The following is a 6935-nucleotide window of genomic DNA, read 5'->3' as shown; positions in this document are numbered from 1 at the left end:
CGCGGGGCCCTGTGGGTCGGCTGCCGTGCGCGCGGCGGGCCCGCGCCTGCGAACTCGGTTGCGCACGGTCGGTTACTCAGCCACGGTCACCAGGTCCTGTGTTGTGGCCCTGGGTTCTGCTAGGCGAGGCCCTGGACGTTAGTACGTGTCTGACACCGCAGGTGCCACACGCAATGCTCTCTGCCCCTACCTGGGCTCCTCCCCAGGCTGTCACATAACTCCTGAGCTTAGTGGGTGTCAGCTCTGTAAGTATATATTCGCTTTTATATGCTTTCTGGGCAGAAGTGTGCCATCTATTTCCGAATACGCGTAGATGCTGAGTACGAATACATCTACATGTCCGGAGAGCTGCATTTTCTATAGTATGTAGGTGGCTTTGATGCACTGTCGCGGTTTGAGACTCAGCCTGAAAGTGCACATCCCAAAGCTATAACTCCGTCATCCCTTCCCCCAAGACATCCGAAAACCAAGTAATAACGAACTTACCCGTATGTCACAAAATCGGTGTAATTTATTGTAGCCAACATCTTGAAAATGAAATAGGACACGATGAAATACACAGTATCAGACTATCTCCTACTGTAAAGAATCCGGAGGGAGCCAGGCGGTGGTGGCACACAGCTTTAGTTAGTCCCAGCACTTGGGAGGCAGAGGCAGGTGGCTCTCTACAGATTGAGTTCCAGGACAGCCAGAGCTGTTAACACAGAGAAACCCTGTCTCGAAAAACAAAGAATCGGGACAGTTATGTTACTGTGTATGTAAGTGATAATTAATAAATAAATACTGTGTAAGTGATAAATATATTAAAATTTTAGGCAGACTTGACAGGGCATGCTAATGCAGTTACTCTAAGACCAACGGTGTTCCAGCGTCAGACTGTGAGCCAGCCTTGATTGCAAAGTAAGAAATACCATATCTTTAAAAAAAGAAAAAAAGCCCCCAGCCTGGTCTACAGAGCAAGTTCCAGGACAGCCAAGGCTACACAGAGAAATCCTGTCTTGAAATAAAACAAACAAAAAACAAATCCCCCAAAAGAAAACAAAATGGAGGCATTAAGATAGCTTAGTAAATAAGAGTGCTTGCAGTACAGGCATGAGGACCTGCACGCTCATGAGCACCCACATAAAAAGTGGAGGTTGGGGCTGGAGAGATAGCTCAGAGGTTAAGAACACTGGCCCTTCTTCCTAAAGGCCCTGAGTTCAATTCCCAGCAACCACATGGTGGTTCATAACCATCTGTAGTGAGATCCGGTGTACAGGTACACACGCAGGCAGAATGTGGTATAAATAATAAATAAATATTTAAAAAGAAGTGGAGCTTGGCTGTTCGTGTCTCTAACCACAGCACTGGGGAGAGAGGGTAAGAGGATCCCTGGAGCTGGCTTAGCCTAGACAATGATCTTCCAGTTAAGTGAGAGACCTTGCCTCAAAGGCAGTAAGGTAGCAAGTGGCAGCGGGAGACGCCTGGTGCTCCTCTCCGGCCTCTGTCCTGTTCCTACACCACATGCATACATACCCTGCCCAAAACAAAAAGCAATGAATTGGACAAATGCATTTCAGATTCCCCTAATCTGTCCTAAACACACATCATGAACTGTCCTCTAAAACATAAGCCTTACCAAACTTTACCCTCTTAAAAAACTCCTCAAGAAAGCCCTGTGGCCTATAAGAATACATTCAGGGTTCTCTGAAATCCCTCAGGGTCTAGTGTCTGTGAGCTTCCTTCCTTACCTCTGTCTAGCTCTGCTATCAAGTTTCTAGGGTGGTGTCACTTTATGCCTTTATCACTTAATCACTCAGGAGGCAGAGGCAGGCAGATCTTTGTGAGACAGGGTTTCTCTGTGTAGCCCTGGCTGTCCTGGAACTCAGTCTATAGACCAGGCTTCCTGTCATTCAGCTCACAGAGATCCATCTACTTCTGTCTCCAGAGTTCTGGGATTAAAGGTACATTCCACCATGTCCTGCATCTTCTACATTTTAAAATCTTGGCTTTCTTCCTTCCTTCCTTCCTTCCTTCCTTCCTTCCTTCCTTCCTCTTTCTTTCTTTCTTTCTCTTTCTTCTTTCTTTTCTTAGATTTATTTTATGTATGAATATTTCCCTATATGCTTTTATGGGTATATTTGTATGTTATGTGTGTGTCCATAGAGGTTTGAAGAGGCCAGAAGAGGGGTTGGATGTCCTGGAACTGGAGTTAAAGATGGTTGTGAGTGACCATGTGGTCCTAGGTTCTTTGCAAGAACAAGTGTTCTAGATCACTGAGCCATTTATCCAGTACCTTTACTTATATCTGGAAAGCTTCCTTGTTTTGCTTGAGTAATACTCCAAAGCCATTTGGAAAATCACTTAAATAAAAGCTTAAGTAAAAGACCACTTTTGGAATCAAGTTTTCACAGCACAAATTTCCAGTTGGGTGCGATGGCTCCAACTGCTTTGGAATCTGAGACAGGACCCATAATGAGTTGGAGCCAACCTGGGCAACGTATAAAGTCTCACATAAAAAAAAAAAATGAACAAATGTAAGTGGGGTTAATGTCTTGTGCCTGTAATCCCAGCACTTGGGAGACTGAGCTAAGGGGAGGCTGAGACAAGAAGATTGCTGTTAGTTCAAAGGCATCCTGGCAAAGTGAGACCTTGTCTCAAAAAACCTGAAAGAGCCAGGCATGATGGTGCACACCTGTAGTCCTAGCACTTAGGAGGCAGAAGCAGATCTCTGTGAGTTTGAGGCCAGCCTGGTCTATAGAGCACCTAGTGCTATATAGTGAGATCTTGTCTCCCCCCACCCCTTGCACACACAAACAACTTTGGTTACCTTGCAGAGAATAAGAGATCTTGAGACACTCAGCCCATATCACACCCTTCTCCTCAGGAGATCTGTATGGATGAGGGGCAGAAAGATTGTTACAGTCTGTCAGAAAGGAAGGAGCTTTCTTCTTCAAAGATTTATTTATTTATTATGTATACAATGTTCTGTCTGTATGTACACCTACATGCCAGAAGAGGGCAGCAGATTTCATTATAGATGGTTGTAAGCCACCATGTGATTGCTGGGAATTGAACACAGGACCTCTGGAAGAGCAGCTAGTGCTTTTAAGCTTTGATCCATCTCTCCAGTCCCAGAAAGAGCTTTTTCTAGACACATCAGGGCAGATGCATATATGAACTCACAGACTGTGGCAGCATGCATAAAACATGCACAAATGCAAGTCAGACAAAATCCAAGCACTGAGACGAGAGAGTAGATACAAACCCCAACCACCCCTAACCAAGAAGGTATTTGCAAGTGAAGGCTGCTGGGAGAGGGAAATTGATTTCCTTCAAAGTAGTGACACCGGGTGTATCAACCACATTCCAGGACTAGTCAGTCAACACAAATAGGACTTAGGCTTTTGTTCGTTTTGTTTTGTTTTGATTTTTTTTAAGAAAAAGAGTTGGGATCTTGGGAGAAGGGAAAGAATATGATCAAAATACAGTGTATTCTCAAAGAATAAATAAAAACATTATTTTAAAAAGATTAGCTCACTCTCTGTAGTTTAAGTACTTGGGAGGAAGAGGCCAGAGGATAAGTGAGTTAAGCTACATGGTGAGACCCTGCCTGATAAACAAAACCAAACCCTGGGGAAAAATAAACAAATGTTAGTTTATGGGCACTCATCCTACTTCATCCTATATTATTTAACCCCCTGCATACATCTTGGAACAAATGACTCCAAATTTTATATAATTGTTCAAGTATTTGTCTAAGAATATAAGTCTCAGGGTCTCAGTGGAACTGAGTTATAATGATAATTATTCCTGGGTAGTGGCTTTATTAATGACTGATTTTCTTCTCTTTTTTTTAATAATTTAAAATTTTATGTCCATTGGTGTATGTGTGTCTGTGCATGTGTGTCTGTGTGAGGGTGTCTGCATCTCCTGGAACTGGAGCTACAGAGAGGTGAGAGCTGCCATGTGGGTGCTGGGATTTGAACCTGGGTCCTCTGGAAGAGCATCGAGTGCTCTTAACCACTGAACCATATTTTCAGCCCCTATTGGTTGATATTCAAAATCTTCTCCAGGGACTTTCTCCCTCCTCCCCTGTTTGTTTGGTTTGGTTTTGGTTTTTCAAGACAGTGTTTCTCTGTAGAGCAGGCTAGCCTTAAACTCAGAGAGATCTGCATACCTTTGTGTCCCAAGTGCTGGGATTAAAGGTGTATGCCACCATTATCCATCCCAAGCCTTTGGTCATTTTCTTAATCTCGGGGGTGGGGGGGGTCTACCCAGACCTCTAAAAAAAAAGAAAAAGAAAACTTTGATTTCTACTTTCTGTTGGTGACTTAGCCCATAGCTTTCTAAATGTTTTATTATGCTCATGCATAATACTTAATATTTTGCACTGTGAAATAATATTGTATACATAGATGCATTGTAGAAACAATACAGAAGGCTAGGCATGGACTGTAGAGATGGCTCCGTGGTTAAGAACACTTCTTGCTCTTGCAGAAGACCCAGGTTCCATTCCCAATACCCCCATGAGGCTCACAAACCATATGCAGCTCCAGTTTCAGGGCATCCATGTTCCCTTTCTGGCCTCTTAGCAGCATGTGTGCACATGGTGCCCATGCATACATGCAGGTATAACACACATAAAATAATCTAAAGAAAAATTTGAGTAGACGAAAAAGTCAGGCATGATGGTTCACATCGATAATTCTAGCACTTAGGATGTAGAGGCAGGCAGATCTGAAGTTCATGCTTGGCTACATAGCAAATCCAAGGCCAGCCAGGGCTGTATGAGACTCCATTTCAAACAAAAGCCAACAACGACAACATAAGGTATCTGGGGAGAGAGTGTTACTACTTTATTAGATTTAATATACCCATGTAAAGAAATCATAATGCATATAAAGAAAAAATATGGAGCATTCAAAGGGAAAAAAGGGGGGATTGTATTCTTGAAAAAAAGAAAAAAAAACACCAAAAAATGGCAGCACTAAAAAACAAAACAAAACAAACAAACAAACAAACAAAAAACCTCAAGCAAAAACCTGCATTGCAGTGCACAGCTGTGACCTCAGCACTGAGGAGAGAAGTAGAAGCAGGAGACGCAGAAATTCAAGCTCATTCTTTGCTGCATACTGAGTTAGTCTGGGCTATATGACACCATGTTTCAAATAATAACAAACTCAAAGATAATATTTCTGGTGGCTGGAAAGAAATTCCAGGAGCAGTTAAAGGCCCTTGTTACTCTTGCAGAGGACCCAGGTTTGCTTCTTGGTACCTACACGGAGGCTCACAACCATAACATCCCCAGTTCCAGGGGATCCCAGTGCTTCTAGCTTCCACAGACAGCAGGCATGCATATTCATATGTGAGGCAAACACACACATTACGTTTTTTAAAAGATACATTAAAAAGGATTTTTATGTGTATGTTGTTTGTACACCACACGTGTACCTAGCACTTGAGGAAGCTAGAAGAGGGTGTTGGAGCTCCTGGAACTGGAGTTACAGATGTTTGTGAGCTGCTATGTGGGTGCTGGGCACCCAACCCTGATCCTGTGCTGCAGCAGCCCGGGCTTTTAACCACCGAACCATCTCTCCTAGCCCCTAAAAAAAGATACATTTGAAAATTATTTGTGGGTAGATGTATGGGTAAATTGGTGGGTCTCAGGGATTGAATTTGCTTCATTAGGCTTGAATTTGGTTGGTGGCAAGTTCCTTTATCTATTGAGCTATCTCATTAGCTCTCTCTTTGTGTAGCCCTGGCTGTCCTGGAATCTCTTTGTTGACCAGGCTGGCCTCAAGCTCAAAGATCAGCCTGCTTCTGCCTCCCCGAGAGCCCAGATTATAGGTGTGTGCCACTGCACCTGGCAAAGATAAATTCTTAAAGATGTGCAAACAATTCAAAGATAATGTGGAAAAATTAAGAAAAGTATGTGTACATAAAGCAGTCGGATGGTGGTGGCACACATCTTTGATCCCAGCAGGTGGATGGATCTCTGTGACTTTGAAGCCAGCCTGGTCTACAGAACTAGTTCTAGACATCCGGGGCTACACAGAGAAATTCTGTCTTGACAAACAAAATAAACAAACAAAACATAATAGGACAGCTAAAGAGATGAAGATGCTAAACAAAAAGCCAGGATGGGGGTGCATGCTTGTCTTGGTTAGCTTTAACTATCAACTAACTTGACACCAATTAAAATCACTTGAGAAGCGCTTCAGGTGAGGAGTTGTCTAGATCAGTTTGGCCTGTGGATATGTCTGTTTATATTGTGTTGATTGTTAATTGATGTAGGAAGGCCCAACCCACTATGGGCAATGGCATTCTCTAGTCAGGAGATCTTCAAGTGTTAGCTTAAGCATGAGCCTGCATGCTGGCCAGCACGCGATAAGCTCCACGGTCCCTGCTCTGTTTCTTTGTGAGTGAGTTCCAGGGGTGGAGATAGTGCTGTATGGAATAGCAAGCAGGCCTGCCTTCCAGTTCTGTCTTGACTTCCTTCAGGGATGGACTGTGACCGGAATTTTAAGTCAGTAAACCTTTTTCTCACATTGCTTTTGGTCAGAGTGTTTTATCACAGAAATGAATACATCAGTGCTTAGAATCCTAGCACTTAGGAAGTAGAGGTAGAGGGATCTTTAATTTGAGTTCAGCCTAGACTGTTATGGGACCTGGTTTTTGTATTATAATGTAGTTTTCACTTAGGTTACAGTTCTGGAGACTAGTCATCTAAGGTTGCTTAATTTCTGCCTCAAAGTGCTCCATGGTGAAAAGCTGGAAAGGCAAGCAGTAGTACAAAAAGATTAAGGTGTTGAACTCCCAAGATAGCTAACTTATTTCCTCAAGAAAAGCACTCTAGAGTCTAGAGAGATGGCTTAGTGAATATTGCTCTTGCAGAGGACTTGGCATTTGGTTCTTAGTACCTATGTTGGGCTGATCAACAAGCTTTAACTCAG

At 43.2% G+C, this 6935-nt stretch overlaps 1 protein-coding gene across 1 annotated transcript in view; it reads left to right on the top strand.

Annotated features, from left to right (window-relative positions):
• The first annotated feature begins 73 nt into the window (after positions 1-73).
• The window catches only part of Urgcp (upregulator of cell proliferation), a 38572-nt gene continuing 31710 nt past the window's right edge, over positions 74-6935 (top strand). The window contains exon 1 of the mRNA XM_021632691.2: positions 74-245. The gene's annotated coding sequence lies outside the window, so the exon portion shown is untranslated. The remainder of the gene's footprint in view (positions 246-6935) is intronic.

This window comes from Meriones unguiculatus, chromosome 12 (genome assembly GCF_030254825.1).
Source record: "Meriones unguiculatus strain TT.TT164.6M chromosome 12, Bangor_MerUng_6.1, whole genome shotgun sequence".
Classification (NCBI taxonomy): Eukaryota; Metazoa; Chordata; class Mammalia; order Rodentia; family Muridae; genus Meriones; species Meriones unguiculatus.
The sequence above is the reverse complement of the archived record's forward strand: the minus strand, read 5'-3'. Positions and strand labels throughout refer to the sequence as shown.